This window comes from Leopardus geoffroyi, chromosome C2, assembly GCF_018350155.1.
Source record: "Leopardus geoffroyi isolate Oge1 chromosome C2, O.geoffroyi_Oge1_pat1.0, whole genome shotgun sequence".
NCBI classification, from domain to species: domain Eukaryota; kingdom Metazoa; phylum Chordata; class Mammalia; order Carnivora; family Felidae; genus Leopardus; species Leopardus geoffroyi.
In genome coordinates, this window is record NC_059333.1 from 46,937,369 (window position 1) to 46,962,613 (window position 25,245).

Genomic DNA, 25,245 nt, shown 5'->3' on the forward strand with positions numbered 1-25,245 from the left:
CTCAACATTGGTCTTGGCAATGATTTCCTGGTTGTGAGATCAAAAACACAAACAACAAAAGCAAAAGTCAACATCTAGAAGTATATCAAGTTTAAAAGCTTCTGCACAGCAAAAGAAATAATTAACAAAATGAAAAGGCAACCCAAAGAATGGGAGGAAATATTTGCAAACCATATAGTGGATAAAAGAGTAATATCCAAAATGTAAAGAGTTCATATAAATCAATAACAAAAAAACCCCCAAACATTTAAGAAATGGACAGAGGATATGAAGAGAAAAGACACTCAACGCCACTAACTCTTATGGAAATGAAAGCCAAAACCATAATGATATAATCATATTACACCAGTTAGAATGGCTGTCAGCAAGAAGAGATAACAACTGTTGGAAAGAACGTGGAAAAAGAGAATCTTTGTACACTGTTGGCGGGAATGTAAATTGGTTCAGTCATTATGGAAAACAATATGGTCGTTTCTCAAAAAATTAAAAATAGAGCTTATCATATAACCCAGAAATTCTATTTCTGGGTATATACCCAAAGGGAATGAAAAGGGGATTTTGAAGAGATGTATGTACTCCTGTGTTTATTATAGCATTATTCACAATAGCCAAGATATGGAAAGATGAAAACAACCTAACCACCCGTCACTGGATGAATGGATAAAGAAGAGGTATACACACAGTGGAATATTATTCAGCCATGAGAAAGAAGGACATCTTGCCATTTGCGACAGCATGGATGGACCTTGAGAGCATAATGTTAAGTGAGGCAAGTTGGACAGAGAAAAACAAATACTAAAGGATATCACTTACAGGTAGTGTCTAAAAAGGCCAGATTGGTATCATCAGTAAAATGGTCCTTACCAGGGGCTGAGGGGTTGGGTGATAGGTGAGACATTGTATAAAGGTATAAACTTGCAACGAGTAGTAAACAAGTTCTAGAGATCCAATGCACAATAGAGTGAATATAAACAATATTGTATTATAATCATCAAACTGGCTAAGAAACTAGGTCTTAATTATCCTAACCACCGAAAGGAAATGACAATTATGTGATGATGGAAGTGCTAATTACATTATGATGACAATCATATTACAATATATAGATGTATCAAACAAACATGTTGTGTATCTTATTTTATGCAATGTTATGTGCCAAATATCTTTCAAAAAAAAGATGAGAAGAGTTAAGTGAATACCACCAATTCAATACGAAGCAAGTCGTATAAAACTGTAGTATGGAAATAGCACTAACTTTTGAAACTTTGAAACAAATGAAAGAAGTTAAACTATTCCTATAAAGAATCAAACACATAGAAAAGAGCTTAACTTCTCAGAACCTCCAGTTTCTTCCTCCACAAAATCATCATGAGAATAGTCTGATCCAACAAATAGTGGGTGAATTTAGTTATCAAAAGTTAGTAAACAGGGATGCCGGGGTGGTTCAGTGGGTTGAGTGTCCGACTCTTGATTTTGGCTCAGGTCATGATTTCATGATTTGTGAGAGAGAGCCCTCCATCTCTGTGCTGACAGTGTGGAGCCTGCCCAGGATTCTTTTTCTCCCTCTCTCTCTCTCTGCCCTTCCTCCATTTGGGTTCTCTTTCTCTCTCTTTCTCAAAATAAATAAACATTTAAAAAATGTTAAATAAAAAATAAAATTATAATATATAATATGTAATATTATATAACATAAACAAATTAATAAACATTAAAAAAATCTGGAAATATAATTTTAAAAAGTTACCAAAGAGTATGTGTACCATTATATTACTTTGTAGAATTAAATTAAGTGCATAGAAAAAGTTCCAGAAAGGCCCACAGTGGATGCCTTTGGTCAGATAGGTGCTTGGATTATCCCTACTTTAAACAAATATTTATTGTGTTTATATAGTGTGGCTCTTTGGACATTAATATTTTAACTCACTATTTTTTTCTTTTAAGATACAATTTTTAAATTGTGGTAAAATATACATAATATAAAGTTAATCATTTTAAGCATTTTTTTAACGTTTATTTATTTTTGAGACAGAGAGACACAGAGAGAGACAGAGCATGAATGGGGGAGGGTCAGAGACAGAAGGAGACACAGAATCTGAAACAGGCTCCAGGCTCTGAGCTGTCAGCACAGAGCCCGACATGGGGCTTGAACTCACGGACCACGAGATCATGACCTGAGCCAAAGTCGGAGGCTCAACCGACTGAGCCCCCCAGGTGCCCCTCATTTTAATCATTTTTAAGTACACAGCTTTATGACATTAGGTATTTTCACTTTTAGTATAAAGCTAGTCCATTTTATTTTATTTTTAAAATTAAAATCAATTAATTTTTTTTTTTTAATTTTTTTATTTTAGAGAGAGAGAGAGAGAGTGTGCCAGGGAGAGGGAGAGTTAGAGAGAGAATCCTAAACAGGCTCCATGCTCAGCATGGAGCCAAACGCAGAGCTTCTGACTCTGGGATTATGACCTGAGCCAAAATCAAGACTCAGATGCTCAACTGGCTGAGCCACCCAGGCACACCCAAAATTAAAACAAAAATTAATTGAAGTATAGTTGGCATCAACTGTCCATTATTAAAAACGGGTCAAAGCAGGAATAATTTTCTGAAAGTCAATTAGAAATTAAAAAGCAAAAAAGTGAGAACTTCATCAACTCCCCACTCCTGGCAAATTCTGAAAAGCAGACCAAAATGAGTAAAGGAGGGCAAATTTGCCCAAATTTACAGTGTAAACAATGCCAAACACTGATGTCCACTTTTATTTATTTAAAAAAAAATTTTTTTAATGTTTATTTGTTTTTGAGAGAGAGACAGAGTATGAGCGGGGAGGGGCAGAGAGAGAGGGAGACACAGAATCAGAAGCAGGCTCCAGGCTCCGAGCTGTCAGCACAGAGCCCGATGCGGGGCGTGAACTCATAAACTGCCAGATCATGACCTGAGCTAAAGTCGGATGCTTAACCGACTGAGCCACCCAGGTCCCCCTACCCTGATGTCCACTTTTAAAAATAGTCATTACCGGGACACCTGGGTGGCTCAGTCGGTAACGCATCCAACTTCAGCTCAGGGCGTGATCTCACGGTCCGTAAGTTTGAGCCCCGCGTTGGGCTCTGTGCTGACAGCTCAGAGCCTGGAACCTGTTTCAGATTCTGTGTCTCCCTCTCTCTCTCTGACCCTCCCCCATTCATGCTCTGTCTCTCTCTGTCTCAAAAATAAATAAATGTTAAAAAAAATTAAAAAAAAATAGTCATTACCAAGATTAAATTATAATGTTGACCAACTTGCTTTTACTTAAATTGGGCGAAACCATTTGTAGCCAAATTATGTAGGGTCCTTGTCCAAAGCTGCCTAATGTTTGTATCTTTGTAAGACTTTTTTAATCTAAAAGTTTAGAAATCATAAGAGCTCTTGGTTAGACTCTGGAAAAGATGGCCATCCTAATTTCAGGGAACGTAGGGTTGGTAACAGACCCTTCATGTTAGAGGCAATAGATTGCGGAAATACACAGAAGTGTTTCATATCCTCCACATGAATGCTGGGAAGACTCTTTCCCTGATTCAAACTGTGGCATGCAGAAACTTCTCTCTCCACAGGTGAAAAGGATGGTGGCTGGCTAAATGATAGATATGGTGCCATATAAACCCAGTCCTTTGATAACCTTTGGCTTGAGGCCTATCTTCTTCCCAAAGACCTCGCGTATCCAATGACATCAAATGTGGGTGTTTCATACGCAGCCATATTAGCGTGCTAGTTAATTTATTTTGTTAGAAGTTTCTATTTATTTGAAATTTCCAATTCGATCGTTTACGTTGACAAGATTAACAGCGACGGTGCAGTAATAGTAACAGTAGTCCTAGTGACAGGCACAGAGGGCTTGTCTGTTAATGCAGTAGATGTAACAGAGGCATTTGATAAGCCCGTAGGTGCTATTGGGAGTAGTCAGAGCACATCAAGGGAAAAAAAAGATAAAAGGCAGGACATATTAGAGAGATCAACTGATATCAGGACCCCATAATGAAAATAGAGAACGTGAAGTTGTAGTAAAGAGAGTAGTGTATAGAGTGTCAAAAGTCCTGAGTTTGAGGCTAGGTTGTCGCTAACTAATGTTGTGACCTTGGATATGTCATTTAACTTCCTTGATCCCTAGTTTTTTTCTTCCTTCCTTTCTTCCTTCCTTTTTAAATTTTTTATTTTATTTTAGATATATAGAGAGAAACAATGCAAACAGGGGAGAAGTGCAGAAGGAGAGAGAAAATCTTAAGTAGGCTCCACCTCAGTGCACAGCCTGACACAGGGCTTGATCCCACAACCCTGGGATCATGACCTGCGCAGAATCAAAAGTCAGACGCTCAATCGACGAAGACACCCAGGTGCCTCCCAAGTTTTCTTATGTCTTAAGTATGATTAACAATAACTGATGTTTTCCCTACTGATGCTAGGACTAAATCTAGTAAGGCTCTCCAGAAAATAAATGCAACTCATACTGAGATAGGAAAAGAAATGGATTTTGGAGTGCAAAAGAGAGAGGGAATTTCTTCACTTTCAGAGTTAGGTGTTGGAGGTGGAGAGGGAATGGGCCTTACGTACTAGTTGCCCCTCTGGAGCTAGACACTGTGGGGCACTATTGATGAGCAGCAAGGGACATGCCTGTGGGTGTTACTTAAAAGAGTTTCAGGAACTAACTTGCTGAAACATTGAGAGTCTCAACCTATAGTAGCATTAACCTGATAATACTCAACAGCTTTCTTCTACCCCAAAACCTGGAGAATGTATTTCTAAATCAACTGTCTTCCAACAGCAATAGTCAAAAACAGTTAAACTCCTCAGTTATCTGATCATTTTTTCTGCTTTCTCTGCTTTAGGTGATAGTGACCAAGTTGCTTGACTCCCTAAATTGCAGAAGGATCCATCTATTGGAATTATCACAGGAAGGGAGACCCTGAGGAGAGAAAAGGGATATTCTTACATCAAGTGGGATGGGAGCTCAGAATCATTTTATTTGAACATTAAAATGAGTGGTCTCCATTTTGTATTCTAATGTAATTATGAGTGTGTGTGTGTGTGTGTGTGTGTGTGTGTGGTGTGTGTGCGCATGTATTGTGTGTATATGCATGTGTGTTGCATGGGTATACGTACACATACAATTGTCCTTTGGAAAGTCTGAAGTATTATGAAAATTCTTTGTGCAGTTCTTTGGCTAGATTACTTGAACAGTAAAAAACTTGAAACTTGGGAGTAATATATAGAGGATATAAATGATTAAAATGACATTGGAGGGTGAGCTATGAGGAGCACCTGAAATAGAGGGATTTCATTTATTTCAAGAAAGAATATTTGGTAGAAGGAAGCTATTATGGACTAAACTGTGGCCCCTTCCCACTCTCCCCGAATTCATATGTTGAAGCCTGAACTCCTGGTGTGACTGTGTTTGGCGATAGGGACTTCAAAGAGGTAAGTAAGGTTCAATGAGATCACAGCAGTAGGCCTCTAATCTGATAGCACTGGTGTCCATATGAGAAGAGGAAGAGACGTCAGGGCTTTCATTCTGTGCATGCAGAATAAAGGCCATAAGAGGATACAAGTAAAAAGGCAGCCATCTACAAGCCAGAAAGAGAGCTTTCATCAGAAACCCACTCTAACTGGCACCTTGATGTTACTAGAACTGTGAGAAAATAAATTTCTGTTGTTTAGGCCACTCAGTCATGGCATTTTGTTATGGCAGCCCAAGCAGACTAAAACAGAGGACTTCCTGTTTGGGTGGCAGCAAGACCACTTTGTGACAATTATGGCCAAATGGGAAACGGCACACCTGACAGTCCTTGATTAAGTATCACTGGAGCAGTGGATCGAGTTGTGGAAACAGTGTGGTAATTCACGGATATGATAAATTATGAAGGCAATAATAGCAGCAGCAAAAGTATCATTTAAGTAGAGAGGCTGTCCAGCATAGTGTATGGTGTCTGTTGCCACAATGTCTGCGTTCAGAGTCTGCCTCCAACACTTGCTAACTGTATGACCTTGGGCAAGTTACTTAAACTGTAAAATGGCATAACTATAATACACCTACTATACAATATACCTATAATATACCTACTGTGAAAGTTCATTGTAAGGGTTAACATGTAAAGTGCTTAAATTAATGCCTGAGAATTAGCTGCATGAGTTATTACTAATAGGAATAAAAATATTACAATGGAGTGCGCACATCAGAGTTTTCCTTTTTCCTTTCAGAGCCTGACCATTACAGTAATAACCACTAACTACCCTAGAAAGCACTTAGCCCTAAATCGTATAATTCTCACTTTCAGATACCATGAAGACATTCCCTTTTGTTTTAAAATGAAAACCATTAAGATATATATAAACCCATTGTCCTCTTCCTAAGGATATGAAATAGCAGGTTTGATTCCTAGGTGGCCAACAAAAGAACTCTAGTGAAGAAGGATATAATGATTTTTATATTCCCTGTGAACTGAAATCATCTTTGGGCTTAAATCCTAGATGCCTCATCCCCAATGTTGCTATTCCTTTTGTCTCAGTGACATAAAACCTTGTGTCTCAGTGACAGAAAACTTTGTGTCATAAAACTAAATAATAATTTGGATACATCAATGTCAAGGAAAAGAACATGCTCTGATGCCCCCAAATTGGGGTGGACTTAGCCAGGTGTCATGGAGCTCATACCAAAGGGGTGATTCATGCCTTCTCTCTGGGACTCATTCAATTCAGTCTCACCAGAATCCTTGGCGCTTATAATTCCTGAAAACACTAATCTAATGGGTATATGTACTAGGAAGTGGTGGAATTTGTACAATATGTACATGGTAGGTTTCCAGAAAAAATCACAGCTAAAGTGTTGTAATTCTATTAGGAAAGCAGATATATGAATGGCATGATGGAAGAATACGTTTGCTTCTCTTCATGTTAGAACTTGAGTTATTAACCTTAGTTAGCTTGGTTAGCTCATCTGTTAAAGCGTGTCCTCCTTTGAGATGAATTTCCTAGTAAAACTGTTCATGTTGGTCATTACAAACTGAAGGTGGCTTTTATCTCATCCTAATACACTTGTAAGGAAACCCCTCTCTGACAGCTTTCGGTTGCCAGGCTAATGGAACTGCCTGAGTGTATGATTACAAATGGCCTGTGGTTAGCCCTGTTGGCTTTGGCATGTAAATCCTCCTACTAAAAACCATCTTACTTTTTTAAAGTCTTAATCAGTAGTTTTGGCAAAGACTCCATTCATGATTCTATCCTAAAACATCTCTCTTGTACCTGGCACTTTTGAAGGTGTTCAGTGAATAATAATAGCAATAATAGTTTATCATTATAAATAACTATACTATACTATACTATACTATACTATAATAATGATTTATAATTATTATGAGTTATTTTATTTTAATGTAAAATATTTTAAAATTTACTAATTTTATTATTATGATTAGGTTGTTTGTAATGCAGTCTTACTATGGAAAACTGTTATATATATTTTTTCTTGGGAAAAAGACATTTTCCCAACTACTCAGTATACCAGACACACCATCGTTTTGAATATTAGGAGAGGAAGATGACAATGATTTTATGGAAATTTATTTACGTATTAGTATAATGCAAAGTGAAAGGGAATTATACCATGAAATTTTTTATTTCTAAATCTTTGTTCTCTAAAACATTTTTGAATACTTATTGGGTTGTTTCATTTGGCTATTCAATGTTTGAGCAAAACTTAGTGCCTCACATGCTGAATCTGAATTGTCTGCAGTTTTCAATGAACTATCTTCCTGGTCAGCCATATTTGAAGAATTAGCAGTTTCTCAATTTTTATTCAAATTCTTCAAAATTGCAGTGATATGTGCTTATTCATTCTTTGAAATAACACACATTTATCCATATGTCCATTCCTGCCTTTCCTTTGATACGTCAACCCTGCGCCAGGCTTCCACTACTTCGCGTCGTGTCTAACTCTGCTCCTCACTACAAGTAACCTCCAGTCATCTTAGGCGGCCATTTCTAGATACCTTTGACTAGAATAACTCTTTTATTATTTCTCCCTCAATTGCCTTCAGTGATACGTCCTTTAAACTGCAAGCAAGCATTTTGAATTGAGAAATTACCATATTTCCGTAAATCTAAAGACTCATTATTTAATGATCAGAAAAAAAGATACGGCCGAAAAGTTAAGATAAATTCTAATTTCAGATGTACAGTAAAATCTTGGTGGTTTGCAAGCATAATTCATTCCAGAAACATGCTAGTAATCCAAAGCACTTGTATATCAAAGCGAATTTCCCCGTAAGAAATAATGGAAACTCAGATGATTCGCTCGACAACCCAAAATTTTCATATAAAAATGATTACAATACTGTAATATAATAATAAAGAAAACACAATTGAAAGAAAAATAAACAAATGAACCTGCACTTACCTTTGAAAACCTTCGTGGCTGGTGTGAGGGACACAAGAGAAAGGACAGCTATTGTGTAAGATGACTTTCAGTATCATTAATGGACTCACTGCTATCTATTGGCTCAACAGAATCTTTTTCTGCATGGGTGCCATTGTATACACTATCACGGATGTTGACTACAGTACAATATTAATAAACTCTGGTCCTATACTGTATTTAATGTAACTGGCGATAAGGCAGCAGAGGAAAGGGTCTCTACCTGCAGGTAGCCTGACCTAGAATGAAGCAAAGCATTCCTAAGCTTACCCTTGTATGAAAAAGCAAAGAACCATCCATAGGTGCTTTGAAGTGACCAAAAAAATACACTAGTGCCAATTGTGGGCACCTTCCAATGTTCTGAAAAATCACTGATCTCTGCCAAACACCATGGCCTGCGACCAAGCATCTGAGCATAACAGATGATCACCCACAATTCCGCAGTGAGATAGACACACAGAGAGAGAGAGAGAGAACCATTGGCTCAGTTGTGATCACGTGACATTTGGCATTACATATGACTCGTATTGCAAGACGTCACTCATTTATCAAGTTAAAATTTATTAGAAATGTTTGCTCTTCTTGCAGAAAACTTGTAGAACAAGTTACTTGCAATCCAAGGTTTTACTGTGTTAACACTCGGGGGAAAGCATGTATCTAAGGACCAAGAATATATGGTACTTCGTTCATCTCTGTAACTCGAGAATGTAGCCCAGTGCCCATCACATAACACATATTGCTACTTGTTTCATTATTACTTTTTTGTCATTAATATTATTAAGTAAATAATGGGGCGCCTGGGTGGCTCAGTCGGTTAAGTGTCCGACTTCAGCTCCTATCACGGTCTCACGGTCCGTGAGTTCAAGCCCTGCGTCGGGCTCTGGGCTGATGGCTCAGAGCCTGGAGCCTGTTTTAGATTCTGTGCCTCCCTCTCTCTCTGACCCTCCCCCGCTCATGCTCTGTCTCTCTGTCTCAAAAATAAATAAACGTTAAAAAAATATTATTAAGTAAATATTAATTGATGGCAAATAAACACTAGTATTTCAAATGGATATGCAAAATCTTTGGTCCTCAGCTTTATCCTGCCCCATCTTTAAAACATATGGTTTTCAGTTTAGTGTCTTTAGTGTCTTAGTGTCTTTACTTTCCTGATCATGTATATTCCTTCCTCCATGCCTTCTATCTTTTTCTTTCTTTTGTGTTAGGTTATCTCTGTTTTCCAGACTAGAAAGAATAATGTCCTGCCGATCCTCCAGTCCTCTCAGTTCTGAAATCTTACATTGGATTACCAGTAGTTTGGCATTTGGTATTGCTTGTTAAGATGGAACCAGATAAACACCAACAGTTAACAGCTGGTACTAGACTTTCAGTTATTGAAAGTAACTGCATGTGCTTAAGAAAATACCTTCATGGGGCGCCTGGGTGGCGCAGTCGGTTAAGCGTCCGACTTCAGCCAGGTCACGATCTCGCGGTCTGTGAGTTCGAGCCCCGCGTCAGGCTCTGGGCTGATGGCTCAGAGCCTGGAGCCTGTTTCCGATTCTGTGTCTCCCTCTCTCTCTGCCCCTCCCCCGTTCATGCTCTGTCTCTCTCTGTCCCAAAAATAAATAAAAACGTTGAAAAAAAAAATTAAAAAAAAAAAAAAAAAAAAGAAAATACCTTCATGAATGTGAAAAGAGAGTCTTCTGAGCAGAGTCTGAAAGAAAGGCAGAATTTAAAAAAGGAGCGGGGGGCACCTTGGTGGCTCAGTTGATTGAGTGTCCAACTTTTGGTTCCAGCTTAGGTCAAGATCTCTTGGTTCGTGAGTTGGAGCCCCGTATCAGGCTCTTTGCTAACAGTTTGGAGCCTGCTTGGGATTCTCCCTCTCTCTCCTCTCTCTCTCCCTCTCTCTGTCCCTCTCCTGCTTGTATGCTCTCTTTCTCTCAAAATAAATAAACTTAAATTTTTTTTTTTAAATTTTTCTTTCAACGTTTATTTATTTTTGGGACAGAGAGAGACAGAGCATGAACAGGGGAGGGGCAGAGAGAGAGGGAGACACAGAATCGGAAACAGGCTCCAGGCTCTGAGCCATCAGCCCAGAGCCCGACACGGGGCTCGAACTCACGGACTACGAGATCGTGACCTGGCTGAAGTCGGACGCTTAACCGACTGCGCCACCCAGGCGCCCCAAACTTAAATTTTTTTTAAAAAGGTGGGAATGCTCTGCATAAAGTAACAGTAAGAACTTTATTTTTTATTATTTTATTTTATTTTATTTTATTTTATTTTATTTTATTTTATTTTATTTTATTTTTGCTTTGAGAAAGAAGTACGGGTAGAGCAACTTCAGCCAGAGACTGAAGGGAAGGCTAGAAGTCAGAGACTGATGCGAAGTTGACAGAAATGGCCAAGGGATGTTTAAGCACTGATGAATCTGGTATTCACTTATTTTTTCTAGCATCATCATGACCTTAACTCACTGCATGCACAAAGACGTTGTGGGCGTGGGTTAATTTTGTAAAATTCACATAGGTATGATGTGTGGGTTATCTGGCGTGGAACAGAGACAGCATATGTAAAAGTCCAAGATGGTCCCTAAGTTGAAATAGCACAAAAAGAAGTTTCAGGCAGATTTAAGCAGGAAAGCCATCCCACTCCTAGTCCTTATGCTGCCTTTGATAAGAGTTAAGCCTGTTTCCTTCCTCTCCCCTGTAGGATCATTATTAGCAGAAACCTTGGCTTTTTTTTTTTCTTACTTCCTGCTTTGCCAATAGTATGTGAAGCTCAAAGTACACACTCAGAAAACTCGATTTGAACAATTTGGCCACTTTCATTGATGCAGAAAGACAATTCACATGCACAGAGTGGCTGAGGTTCACTTTGATTTTACATAGCTGCCCTCAATCACTAAAGATCTATCTCTAAGGTACCTTATTTTCTAATATGTAATTAAAGCTTTGGCTCACAATTAATATTTCCTGTCACTTGTTGGTGGAAACTAATAGGATAGCAATGAGAGACAGAATAAGAATACAGTTGAGAGAATACAGTGAGTAATGGTCTTAGTGATTCATATGGGCAGGAAAAAAACATTTACCTTGAGAAAAATGCAGTTGGGTGTTTTTGCTTAACACTTATTCATATGTCATTTACCATAGTTCAACATCATTTTTCACTAGTTTGATATCTGGCCTCTGGTTACTTTTCTTTTCTTTTGGAGGGAGCATGTGGGTGTTGTTTTATTGAGTTTCTTCATGGAGGCAGTTTATAAGAAAATCTATAAGATTAATGAATGTGAACTTCCTCCAGTGATGTGAGTAGATAGAAACCGCAGGAAACAGATCTGTAAAGAATGCAATACTGGTTAATTTAGGCTAACTCTCCAATGCTTCCAGCTAGGAGAATTCAAGGGACACTTATTAAATCTGTTGGAGCAAGTTAGGCTAAAGTTCCATAATTACTCAATAAACAACATTCATCATCTGCTATTTGGAAAGCATGGAATTGGGCACTGGGTGGAAATCAAATATGAATAAAATATGGTCCTATATTTAGAGATTATATAGTCTAGGATCACAATCTGGTTTATTATCTGGACATTAAGTTAACAATATCAGAAATTTCCCTAAGCTACAATAACGAATTATATGGTTCATAGGACAACATGTCATTTTCTGTGGCTTAATCTGGGAACATAAATTTTGAACTGAACCCTGAAGTTGGGTTGGATTTAATAGGTGAGCAAAGGGAAGAAGAAAAAGTGGAGAGGAATCCCAGGTGGAGTGAATGAACCTGCCTGCCTCCAAAAAATCTCTCTTCAATTTACCTCTTACCATTACTTCCTTTGTATTTACCAATACTCTTGCTACTTCCTGCTTACCCAATGGCAACTGCCTCCTTAATAGGTCTTCCTCCTTTTCTAATTTATCCTCTGAAAAGCAATGCCATATATGCTACTCTACTACTAAAAAAACATTAAATGTTTCTAATTGCACACCTAAAGAATAAAGTTCATACACAAGGCTCTTCATAATGTGGCCCAATTCTATCAGTGTTGATTGTTGTACCCTCCAGGGGACATTTAACAATGTGTGGAGACGTGTTCTGTTCTCACAATTCAGGGGAGGGTGTTCCCAGCCTCTGGTGGGAGAGGTCAAGGATGCCACTAAATATCCTATGAAGCGCAGGTTAGCCATCCATAACAAAGGATTTTCTGACCCAAAACGTCAATTGTGCCAAGGTTGAAAAACCCTGGTTTCCATAACACTTAATTCAGTTCTGTAATTATGACAAAAAGTACAACAGATTTGAGAAAAGAGACCACTGACTCAATAAACCGAACGCTCAACCAGCAGCTATAGAATTCTATGGGTGAATAGGAGAGTAACTTATTAGCTATAAGCATTTAGCACATCCTATGCATTAGCTGGTGTATTTACACAGGCAATGCAATGCCCTGTTTAATCTCCAGTGTTGTTTTAGTGCACATTAACTAAGGCAGCTTTTACTACACTTGTATTTTTCTGAACAAGCTATGTATCTTTGCATTGCTGGACTCTTGCATACCTTCTTCTCTCTGGAATTCCCTTTCTTACTCTCTGCCTGGCAAACACACAGATAAGTCCCAGCAAAAATATCATACTCAAGGGAAAACTTTCCCTAATTTTCCATATAATCAGTTGGTCTAGCAATTGCCTCATACCTCACTTGTAACAGGCTTCACAGACAATTATAATTATTTACAATGTATGTTTCTTCTACATTACAGTGAGCTCTTTGATGATAGGGTTCATGTTTCATTCACCTTTTCATTTCTAGTACTTACCACAGAAGCTGGCACATTAAAAAAGAAAGCAACATATGTTGATTTAGTAAATGAATGAAGAGGGATGAAAAAATTATATGTATGCTAGAAGGGATAGCATAGAAGGGAAGAGTCTACTTTGGATGGAAAGGAAGGCATGAATAAAAGAGTAGTGAGAGCTCAGACTGCAGAGATATTTGGGGCCTGGATTATAGTGTGCTTGGAAGGCCTAGAGTTCGTGGTTTACTTGGGAGGATTTAGAGAAACTAAAACGTGTTTTTAATCAAAGGATGACACAAAGTGGCACTGTAGAAACATTAATTTGGTGGAGCTATCAGAAAGTATTTGGTAATTACAAAGCATTTAATTGTTGGATCATAATGTATATGAGGCTTATGTAAATATTGTGGGTCTACTGCTGAAGACAGCCTGTGAATTAAATTTGGGGTCACTCCCAAGTCTAGAAGAGTAATGAGAAGGAGGCAGAACATCACTATAATCTCACTACCTGTCTCAGGGGATCTGTGTATTCCACTGAAGAATTGGAGTAGGTCGAATTGGGGAAGCCATGAGAAGGAGTCTCAATAACCATTAGAACTGACCAAAGTCAGACATGCCCTGGATGGAAGTGTCTATGTCTCTCCTTGTAGGTATGCTTTCTTGGTATAGTCCATGGTAGGCATTGCTATTGGTATCTAGGTTATCATAAAGGAGTCTGGTGGCTCTTATTTCTGTCCACTCATCTTTCCCATCTTTCTTTTTATAGCCACAGCATTTCCTTTCCTTGGGGGAATTCCTGTCCCATTTACATTGTTTTGGTACACTATTGATTATTGCATGCCTATCTTCTACCTTTCCAGGCACATTTGAAAACATGGCTCAGGCCAAGCCAATGATAATGCTGCACCCACCTGAGCAGTTTTTCACAGAGTTGTGCAAAATCAACCAAACCAGGCCACTCAGAATTCTTCCCCAGAACTTTATATTTGGAATTGGAGAGGAATTGCTTTCTTCCATTTAGTAAACGATAAGGATGTGGACCCAGATTGCCAGTGGCCATCCTCTCTGATGCATGGAAACACCCTGCATGGAGTAGAAAACAAAGCAGTCAACATGTAAAGAGAAGGGGACCAATAGAAATAAGAACTGGATGGAGACAAACATCATGGTGGCACTGAGGCCCCTAATCCAGTCTCTGAGTGACTGGTCACTGTGGCTTCTCTTCCAAATTCATGACCTATCTCAATATGCTTCCTAACTAGAGGAGTCAACTCACTTCTTTTTTTGCTTAAGTTAATTGTTGTTGGGTGGTGGTCATATGTAAGCAAAGGAAGCTTAACTAATCTCATCCCTAAGGGCATAGTGATACAGGGAACATGCATCTGGTAGCAGGCTGGGATCTGAAATATCAGCTTTTATTGTTACACAAAATTTTCCTCACTCTTGATCAGGGACTCAAAACAGGGATATTCCACCTTGATTCTCTACCATATCCAAATGTGTTTCAAATTCCAATAAAGTTATTAAAAATAGAAATACGTGTTTTACTTCTAATAGCAAAAGAGCTTAAAATATTAAAAATGTGAAGAATTTTGGTCTTATTTTGTATCACCTCAGCAGTGATTCAGTGTGTGTCCCATCAAAGTCTGCCTGTCAGGTCCAGATGTGGTTCCTCTCATTTGGAGACTTAGGAACCACAAAGACAGGTTTTTCCATCTCTTTCTGCTTCTGAATAGATGGCAATGGGGGAAAAAAAGACAGGATAAGAGCAGCAGACATGCTGATTTGGAGAGCAAAGAGTGCAGACAGTGAGCAGTCACTGAGTTGTGCAAGTTCTGGAATCCCACTGACTGGACATTGCAAGTGGCAGATAGCTTCCTTAAGTCATTGGGCTGTGACTCTGTTCTGTGGAGAAAAATTTTGTCTATGAGTCTTTGCAGGATGTGCCCATTTCCTTTTGTTCTTCACTGGATCTGAAGTGGGCACTGGGGGCATATTTTCTCCTTGGGGGCTGAATAGTTTTCCAGCCCATTTTTGTCTGGAGGGTTGGAGGTTCAAGACTGGTTTTAAGTCGAATGCTTTTTTGGTCAAAGTTCTTGTTTCTTTGGCAATTCATTCCCTTAAAAGTGCGCTTCTGGTCTATTTACTAACAAAATTTTATGTACCAATAACCTCACTTTTTTGAAACCTGGTTCTCAGATCTGCTCTATTTCTGTGCTTCTTCATGCCTATGCCTTGATTTCTCTTTCTCTGGAATGCCTTAAAGCTATTGAATTTAAACTGGAAGATTATACCTTTAATCTGACTTTGCCTAGAAGCACTTTAATCACCTAAGATTTTTTTATTCAGTACTTTTCACTAGAAGGTTTTTTTTTTTTTGTCCTGTGTCTTACTTTTGAGGTATACAAGGAGTTGACTTTCCAATCTGGAAAGCTCTGAATTTCTAGTCTTTCCCTATAATTCCCTTCTGGCCTGCTTTCCAACTTTCTCTGAGTTCATTTCTTTTTGGCAATATCTTGCTAAATGCAACAAAAAGCCACCAATATATAGTTCTAAACCTCCATTTTCTACCATATTACTCTGAAATTTCTGGCTCAATACCCATATGAGCAGACACCCAAGTCACTGACTGTAAAAGACTAAATATTTTACCACAGTAAAACATATATTGTTCTCTTTTCCACCTCTGATCTCAGTGGTCTTGCTGTTTATTACCCACTAAGCATATTCACATATTTTAGATTTTTGCTATCCCACATTCATTTATTGGGAAAATTAATGCTAGCTGCCACAAAAGACACTCTAAAATCTCCATGCTTATAAGACCAAGGGTTAATCTTATCCATATTTTATGTCCAGAAAGACTTGGTGACCTGGGATGAGGAAAGTTCTCCTGTGCATAGTCACTGAGGGAAGCAGGCTAATGAAGGTTCCACTATTTTGTACCTGTATCACCTGCAACACTGGGATTTTGAGGTTTCTCTGGCCCAGGAAGAGAAGGATGGAGTGGCATACCAATTCTTAACTCCTCAGGCCCGGAAGTTATACATTTTAAAGAATTTCCAGTCTCCCTGAAATTTTCTCATTTATTTGTTTGTTTGTCTTTATTTTTGAGAGAGAGACAGTGTGCACGACCTGAGCCGTAGTCGGACATTTAACCGACTGAGCCACCCAGGCGCCCCTCAAATATTTTAAATACGGAGTCCTTATTGATAGTTATTTCTACAGAGCTAAATGTTGCTGTTCTTAATTACATTTATTTAAGGTTAGATCGGTCAGATCTCTGCCACTGACCCCCTCAAATTTACCTTTGACTTATCTATACCTTGCTTTTTGCCCAGATAGGCTGACTCATGCAGACCACATCACTGGGTTCCCTTGGCTCCTGGTTGCTGGCTAAGTTGTGCCAATGGGAAGCCCTGGAAGCAGACTGGATGGAGGAAAGGGAGGGAGGCTCTGGCACCCTTCCTGCAAGGTCTCCTCCAGCTGGCCATGTCTCTCCAACAGAGTCACTGATTCTCTCCAGACAGCAGGAATGACTCTTTCTCTGGGTTCTTGCACTGTTCCCTCCCCTCTTAATAGCTTGGATATGAGGCTATTCCTGACTCTTGGATGTAAGGTTACAATAATCCACATCTCTGCAAATGTCTCTTTGTAAATAAACTCTCATGAAATTATTCTATTTTGACTACACCATCTGTTTCCTCTTGGGACACTAAGTAATTCCATGGATGTCTCTGTTTGAATCTATTCTCTATGTTACTACTTTCTCTTTTATTGTTGCTGTTGTTGGCACTTTATCTGTGTATGATGTCTGCTATTCATGCCATTTCTGTGTATTTCTATTTAGTATTGTGTGTCTCTGAATTGCCTTTATATTCTCTGCCAAATAAAGGCCAATGATTCTCAGATCTGCAGGGTGTTTCATTTTTGTTCTTATATTTTGAAATAATTAAAAACCTGCAAAAAAGTAGAAAGAATAGTTTGGAGAGCTTTTTCATTTTGAACCATTTGAGCAAGTGGCTGGTAAAATGTCTTATAAGCTCCAACTACTTTAGTAGAAGTTCCAAATACTTCCATGTCTGTTTTCTACAAATAAGTACAATTTTTTGCATAACCATAGTAATCCCATTGATGTCCGGAAATTAATATTGATACATGCTACCATCTAAATCACAGATGCCATTCAAGTTTTGCCATTTGTCCCAATAATGTTCCCTCTAGTTAAAATAATTTTATCCAAGATCACATGTTGCACTTAGTGAGCTGTTATCTCTGTTATCCTTTAATCAGAAACTTTTCCCTGGTCTCTTTTTACTTTTATGACTTTGACGATTTTCTCAAGATAGTTCATAAAATGTCTCTAAATTTAGGTTTATCTAATATTCTCTTATGATTACACTCAAGTTATGCTTCTTCTAGTGCTGGGATTACCATAGTAATGATTTTATGTTCTTACTGCATCCAATTAGGTGGTACATGTTTTCAGTTTGTCACCTTACTGGTGATGTTAATTTAAATAATTTGTTTAGGTGGTATCTGCCAGATTTCCCCACTGAAAAGTCATTCTTTTCTTCTTTGCAATTATAAGCATTTTTAGTTGAGACTGTGTAAATATCCCATTTCTTGTCAAATTACACTCATTAATTTTAACATCCATTGATGTTTCTTGGCTGAATTAATTGTCACAGTGATAGTTGCCAAATGCTTATTTTCTGATTTCACCATTCCTCCTGTGTTTACTAGTTGGCATTCTACTGTAAAGAATTTATTCCTCCCAATTCATTTTTTCCATTTATTTATTTATATCATAGAAATTTGTGCATTCCTGTTCTATTCAATGGGTTATAATATTTTACTGTCATTATTCATTCTGATGCATAACTATTTAGCCATTTCCTTGCTATATTGAATAAAATATTTAGGCTCATCTTTGATTTTCCCTGCTCTAGTCCTGAAGTCAGCTACTTCCTCAGGGAACCCTGCTTCCTTTTAGTAGAGAATTGTATTTAGGAAGCAAGATTTAGGCACTTGGAATGCTTGTTGGTTTTGAAGTGTCCTTGTGCCCAGACCCCATCAATGGACACAGCTGAGAAATACATTTAAGTATGTAATCTCTATACATACATATATTCACAAATGTATTAGTTATCTATGGCTACATAACAAACTTAGTAGTAAGACAATGGACATTTAGTACTGCACAGTTTAGTCCAGAATTCACAAGTGGATTAGCTTGGGGATTCTAGTTAATGCCTCTCATGAAATCGTTATCAAGACGCTGGCCAAGACTACAGTTTTCTTAAGGTCTGACTGGGGCTAGAGGATCCACTTTCAAGGTGGCTCACTGACAGGTCTGGCAAGCCAGGACCAGTTGTTGGCAGACGAACTCATTTTCTCATGTCATTGATTTCTCCACAGGGCCGCTTGAGTATCATCGTAATATGGTAGCTGGACTTTCCAAGATTGAGGAAGGCAGATGTCTTTTATGTCATACCCTCAAAAGCCTCACTCTGTCACTTCCATAATATCCTACTGTTTACACGGGTCAACCATATTCAATATGGAAGAGGGAATACAAAAAGGTATGAATACCTGGAGGCCAGAAAATTGGGGCCATTTAGAGGCTGGCTACTACAGTGCCTATATCTGTCTATCTATTCTATCTATCATCTATCTATCTATCTGCCTATCAGACACCATGTTGTTTATACCAATACCTTCAAATTCAACCCAACACCACAGGATTCATTCTAGTTTTTGCCTTTTCTGTGATGGGGAGAAAGCTGACTCCCATTTTTCTCTATATTCCCAATATATTTACTTATTTGATCAATTCTGTATGTAACTCATCTCCTGGCCCCATGCCCACCTGCTTCCACTCCCTGTGCAGATAGATGTTCGCCTCACCAAGCACCTGGGCTCTTAGCCCTGACCAGGCCACTGCAGCCCCTCCTACCCACCCTACATGAACTACTCACTCCCTAAGACCCCACCTAACTGTTTTTGAACTAAGTCATTCAGGAAGTTATTCCTTCCTATTCAGGAAGGAAGCGAAGTAGGTATGACTGTTTTTGTTGTTGTTGTGAATTGTATTGTGACAATGGAAAGATTTTATAACAGATTTGGGCTAGAGATCCAAACCTTTAGGGTTAGTGGAAACGAAAAAGTCTCCCACATGGATACAGAGGACTGAGAACTGTCACAGTTCCTGTGTATTTGGGTCTGGCACTCTCTCTTTCCGTGAACAGCTGCTTGTTTAAACTGTCAAGGATACTGTTATGTAGGCCACATTTATATTCCTTTATCCTTTCCCTTTTCTTGCTTCTCTTTTTCCTTTTTTTACTACCTCTTTTGTTTCCTTTCCCTTCTCATTCCTTTCACTCCCCACAGCCTTCAACCTCTCACATTTTTTTAAAGCTGTCTTTTCTTCAAGCTTGTCACAGTATCCATTGGCACACTCAAAGACATTGTTTTTTTTCCTCAGAGCAGCCCTAAGGTTATTAATTGGCTGGTGCCAAACAAGTAAACCTCCACTGATGGATGGTTCACTGGAAAAAAAAAAATGAGTCTATTAGCATGACTGTTCACACTTTAGCCCGCTGTCTCAAGTAAGAATGCTGTCTTTAAAATCACGGCTATAGAATTTTTGAAAAGTTACCATTACTCCTATATTTCTTCTGAAGTGTTTATTACTGACCTGAGGACTTCTGTTTCTGCATAAGATACAGGATGAGGCGAGGCAGGATTTCTTACACACTATTAATGATTATTCTAACAATTTACCTTCTCTAAATTACATGCCGATGAATCACAGAAAACATCTTTCCTACTCTGGTTCTTTAATTCCCCCAGAAAGTCAGGGTGATTAACTAGATGAGACATTTCCTGAAAGTTATGAGACAGAGGTTCCAGACACACCAGAGGGGCAAAATTATGGCTGAGCAAGCTGCTAAACCGTTACACCCTTTAACAACAAGAGGGATCATGGACTTCGTTTTGTTTGTTTGTTTGAGATCTAGAATTACAGAATTACATGAAAACTGGGGGGTTTGGATTTGGGTTTTTTTTCTTTACTCCTAGAAACATATCAGCATATTTGTTATGCCCTGCCTGTGGAAAGATACATAGTAGAGGAGATAACACACACAACAAACAAGTCAGGGCTGGGGACTGACCCATCTGAGCTCCACAGTTCTTATACCTCACTTGAGAGTAAGATGTGGAGAAGGTCAGAGGAAGGACTGCCTACTGAGTGTGCACATGGGAATGCATGCTCATTAGGGAGGCCCAGTGGGGCGCCAGGGAAATGTGAACAGATTGGTATTTAGTACACTTTATGGGCTCCTAGGTTATCACTGCACCAAGCTAATATGTTGTGTCGGTTTTGTGCTGTGAAGAATTTACCACAGCCTGTAAAACGGCCTGCATTTTTGAAATAGGGTCAATGCCAGATTTTATCTAAAGTAACTCTTTAGAGATATCATTCCAGCAACTTAGGAAAAGGATGAAGTAAACAACTGTAGAAGATAAAAATTTCTAAATGTGGTGGTTGACACTTTAGAGGAACACAGAAAATTCCTAGATAAGATAGTATGACAACATTAGCCACTTTATAGAATATGGGGAGGGGGGGTTCCAAACACCACTTTTATCTTGTGCTTCTGTTTAACTCTATTAAGATTTCCTGAAATGAAACAAAAACTGGCTTTTTAATCATCGTTCCTTTTCATTTTAAAAAGATCACAAAAACAGTAACATTTCTCCTATGTGAATGTTGACGATAAAATTTCTTTGTCTTAATCCTCACTCCAATTTTTCTGGATGCATTTAATGTTTTCATTTATGTGGGGAAAAAAGGCATTAATGTAAAGAAAATGCATGAGGGCAGAATGAGGTATGATCTCACTTTGGGGAAGGAAAGGACTGGAAAGAAGTATAAATCCCAGTGGTTCCTTTCCAGGAGTCATCATGGAAAAATTAAAAAACAAAACAAAACAAAGCAAACACGTGGTTTTACTGAACTCTCAACAAGTCGGTCAGTCTTTCTTTCCTTGAGTTTTTCATTCATCTTTATAAGATAACTAAAAGGAACAAGGTTAATGGAGTTCCCAAATAAAATTTGCAAATGATTTAACAAGAGTAAATCATCTATATAAAAAATTTTCTGTTTATGAAAGGCATCTTTTCTCTCAGTGGGGGAGAACTCCATATGAACAAAATCATCAGAATTTCTTACTTTGGCATAGAGTCTGTCATTATTTTTCAAAATATGGGAACGAAGTTTTCTATTTCCCATTGCAATTGTGTGTGTGTGTGTGTGTGTGTGTGTGTGTGTGTTTGCGTGGCACAAAATATCATCAGTCATTTTAGTAGAAATTTATTGTCTTGTCTCTCTAGCATTGGTTACTCCTTTTGCACATAACATCACCTTCATTTTCTTTAAGATATAATCCTTTTCCCGCTTGTGGTTTGTGAGGTTTGGGTGAGGCTGACTCTACCTCTCCTTAGGCCGAGTGACTGAGGACTAACCAATCAGCACATTCTATCCCTTGGTGCCAGTGATTGGTTCCAGACATCATGTGATCCAATTCAGGTGAACAAGAGTCAATTCTGGGACTCAGGGGTACATATCAGTAATGAGAAACTATTTTCTGGGAGTTTTAGCTGTAGGATGCTGAGGGAAGCCTGCAGTGCTGGGAACTACCACACAGACAGGGACCAGTCTGAGAATAGAAGCAACATAGAAGAAAGTGTTGAGAGGAAGAAAAGGACTGAGTGTTGGAGACCATATTTAACTCCTTTATAGAAATTTAAAATGAAGTTATCTTTTTATTTTTTTTAAGTTTATTTATTTATTTTGCGAGAGAGAGGGAGGGAGCACATGTGGGAAGGACAGAGAGAGAGAGAGAGAGAGAGAGAGAGAGAGAGAGCCAGAGAGCATCCCAAGCAGGTTACATGCTGTCAGTGCAGAGCCTGATGCAGGGCTTGATCTCACAAACTGTGAGATCATGACCTGAGCCAAAATCAAGAGTTGGGGTCTTGACAGACTGAGTCACCCAGGCACCTCTGAAGTTAGCTTTTTAGATCAAATTTCTGTTAAAAAAATTAACAGAGGAAAAATGCAGGTTATATAGAGAGTCAATATTGATTGTTAAACAAGGAGCCAGTTAATCCTGAAGTTTAAAGATTTATTTGCCTTAACTTAGCCATATTTTAAGAATTATTTAGCCTAAGCATTTAGTACTTATCATGAACCAGCCACTGTTTAAACTACTTCACCACCACCAACTTACTCAATTCTCATAACAAGCCCATTGTGTAAGAAGAACTGACAACCTCATTTTAATGGAGGAAAATGAAGCACAGACAGGTTATATAACTTCCAAGGTCATGCAGAGAGCAAGGAGCAGACCAGACCTGGGAACTGGACCCTGTCAGTCTGATTCCTGCTCTATTCTAGCCATTACTCACACTGCCTTTTCAGAATAGTGCTGTACTCTGCCCAAGCTCATAAACAAACACAAAGAATGTATTAATGTGCATTTTATGAAGAAAACTGAGGCAGATGGATAGTGTCGCACAGCTTCTAAGTAAAAAAAGGTGAGACTCTGAGAGGCAATATGGTGCTGTGATTAAAAGTGTGGGCTCTGTATTCAGACAGGCTGGATTTGAATTCCAGCTACACTAACTCTAGCTGTGTGGGCAAATTACTTTACCTCTGCATGTCTTTGTTTTCCCATTTATAAAAGTATGGTAATACCTTTCCAGGTCGTCGTGAGGATTAAAAACAACAGTGCCTGTATAGCATTAAGCAGAGTATACTAATTTAACTTAATTATTAATAAATCTCATCTTTTATTGTTATACCTTTCTATGCATGATGTTGTTTCTCTCTTTGCCATTTATGTTCTTCCTCTCAATACATATGGCTATTCTGCTCTCATTTAAACTAGTGCTTTAATTATTTTCTTACAAGCCTATTCTTTTAATTAAGTCCAGTCTTTTAGTCATCTCTGATCGTGTTTTCATTATTTCTTCCAGTTCTAACAAACTGTTCTTTTGGTACAATGAGGAAAAGGGTGAGATACAGAAACAGTCAAGTCCCTGACCCTACCTTTGGCTTCTGTGTTTAGAGAACCAACAAGGTACTAGGTTATTTCCTATCCTTGTAAAAGTTGAGATATAGTGTTGTCACTTGTTTGTTCAGCCCTTCAAAGAGTTTTCTTTGGAGAGGGACTATCAGGTATTTGTTAGAGAGCTGCCTCTGGTCCCCATGGTTCCATACAGGGAGCCAGTGCACGTTAGCTTGATTTTCAAGGGTAAAGGCCAAGAAGCAAGTAGTAGGCGAATTTTAAAATTTTGCTACTCTGTCCAAATGACTGGTGTGAAGGTATTTAAATATATATAATGATATAATATCATTAGAAAATCTGTACTAAGCATTATCGATTGTGGTTGTTTAGTTCCTAAGCTATGTGGGTCATGGGCAGCCACAATTAGGTGCTTCCAAATATTCCCTCCCACCTGGCCCAGTGACAGATGCATTGCACTCACAGGAAAAGGACAGAAGAGATTTTCCCTCTACACCTGAGAAAAAGGCCTGATCTACTCCAGGAGGAAGCATTATGGCAATTAGAAGCAATCAAATGACTATTGTACTACATCCATCCATCTTTCTTTTCCTTTTCCTTCTTTCCTTCCTTCTTTCCTTCCTTCCTTCCTTCCTTCCTTCCTTCCTTCCTTCCTTCCTCCCTCCCTCCCTCCCTCCCTCCCTTCCTTCCTTCCTCCCGTCCTTTCCCTCTTTCTTTCTTTCCCTCTTTCTTTTTCTTTCCCTCTTTCTTTCTTTCTTTCTTTCCCTCTTTCTTTCTTTCTTATTTCTTTCTCTCCATCAATTTTTCTGCTTTTATGACTTTCCATATTAATCAGTCATGGAAATAAATTTAAGTGTAATCATCATAGTTTACCATAATTGCATATGAACTCAATAGTTTAGTTCCCCTGGACTTTATATAAATCAAGATAATGGCAAAGGCTGACCTAACTAAAATTATCCAGACTAACATTTTGTGACCTAGTTAGATTTTGAAGTTAAAGGAGAAAATTGATCTCATATTCTTTTATCCTTCAACATCAAGTTTAATCTCTTACATTTTCTCATGTGGTAAAGAATGGTTAAAAGAAAATATTTTCACTTGGTTATTTCATCTTCATAACAAGATATGTTAAGAAACAAACATCACCCTTTCCTCTGAGGAATTCTCTGCTTGGCCACTGCTGGTGGCAGATGGTGGCATTAAATGGACAAACATGAACTCGGTGATCCCTGTGCTAATATGGACCTTTGAGGAAGATTAAGCAGTTTTTCCAAACCACTGGTTTGAGGTTTAAAGCATTGAGGTAGATAAAATAGAAACATTACCCTGCTTTATCTCGACACCAACTCGTCTTTGAAACCATGAGTCATTTTCCTCTTAGCAAGTAAAAATGCTCTTAAAACAACTCATTACTCAATGATTCAGAAAGAATTTTGAAAAACTGGTGACAATGTTGTCCATTCTTTTGCCAAGGCAACACATTTCTCTGATTTTCCCAAGGTCTAGGGACTTTTCTAAGTCTTTGCCTTATTATTTGTAGGCAGTGAGCCGGCATAGGTTGCTTTTTCTTTGTGATGTTGTCTTAGGAGTGAGTTCCTGGTGGTCAGGGCCAAAATACTTGGATCTACGAGTTCTGATGAATTGAGCCATTGGTAAATTAAAACAAAGGAGCTCTCTAATTGGCAATTTGCTTTAGCCCATTAGATTGTTTGACTCTATGGGAAATAAGATGGAGCAAGAGTTTAAGATTAAAACTTTCAATAAGAGGTAATAATGTGTTGACTGACCTATTGTTTAAACCAGAAAGAAATGCAGAAGGTAGAGATAGTTGTTCAACTTACTCAAGCAAAAACCACACACACACACACACACACACACACACACACGACTTTGTTAAGAAAAATTAGGAGTTTTAAGGTCACTTAATTGTATTG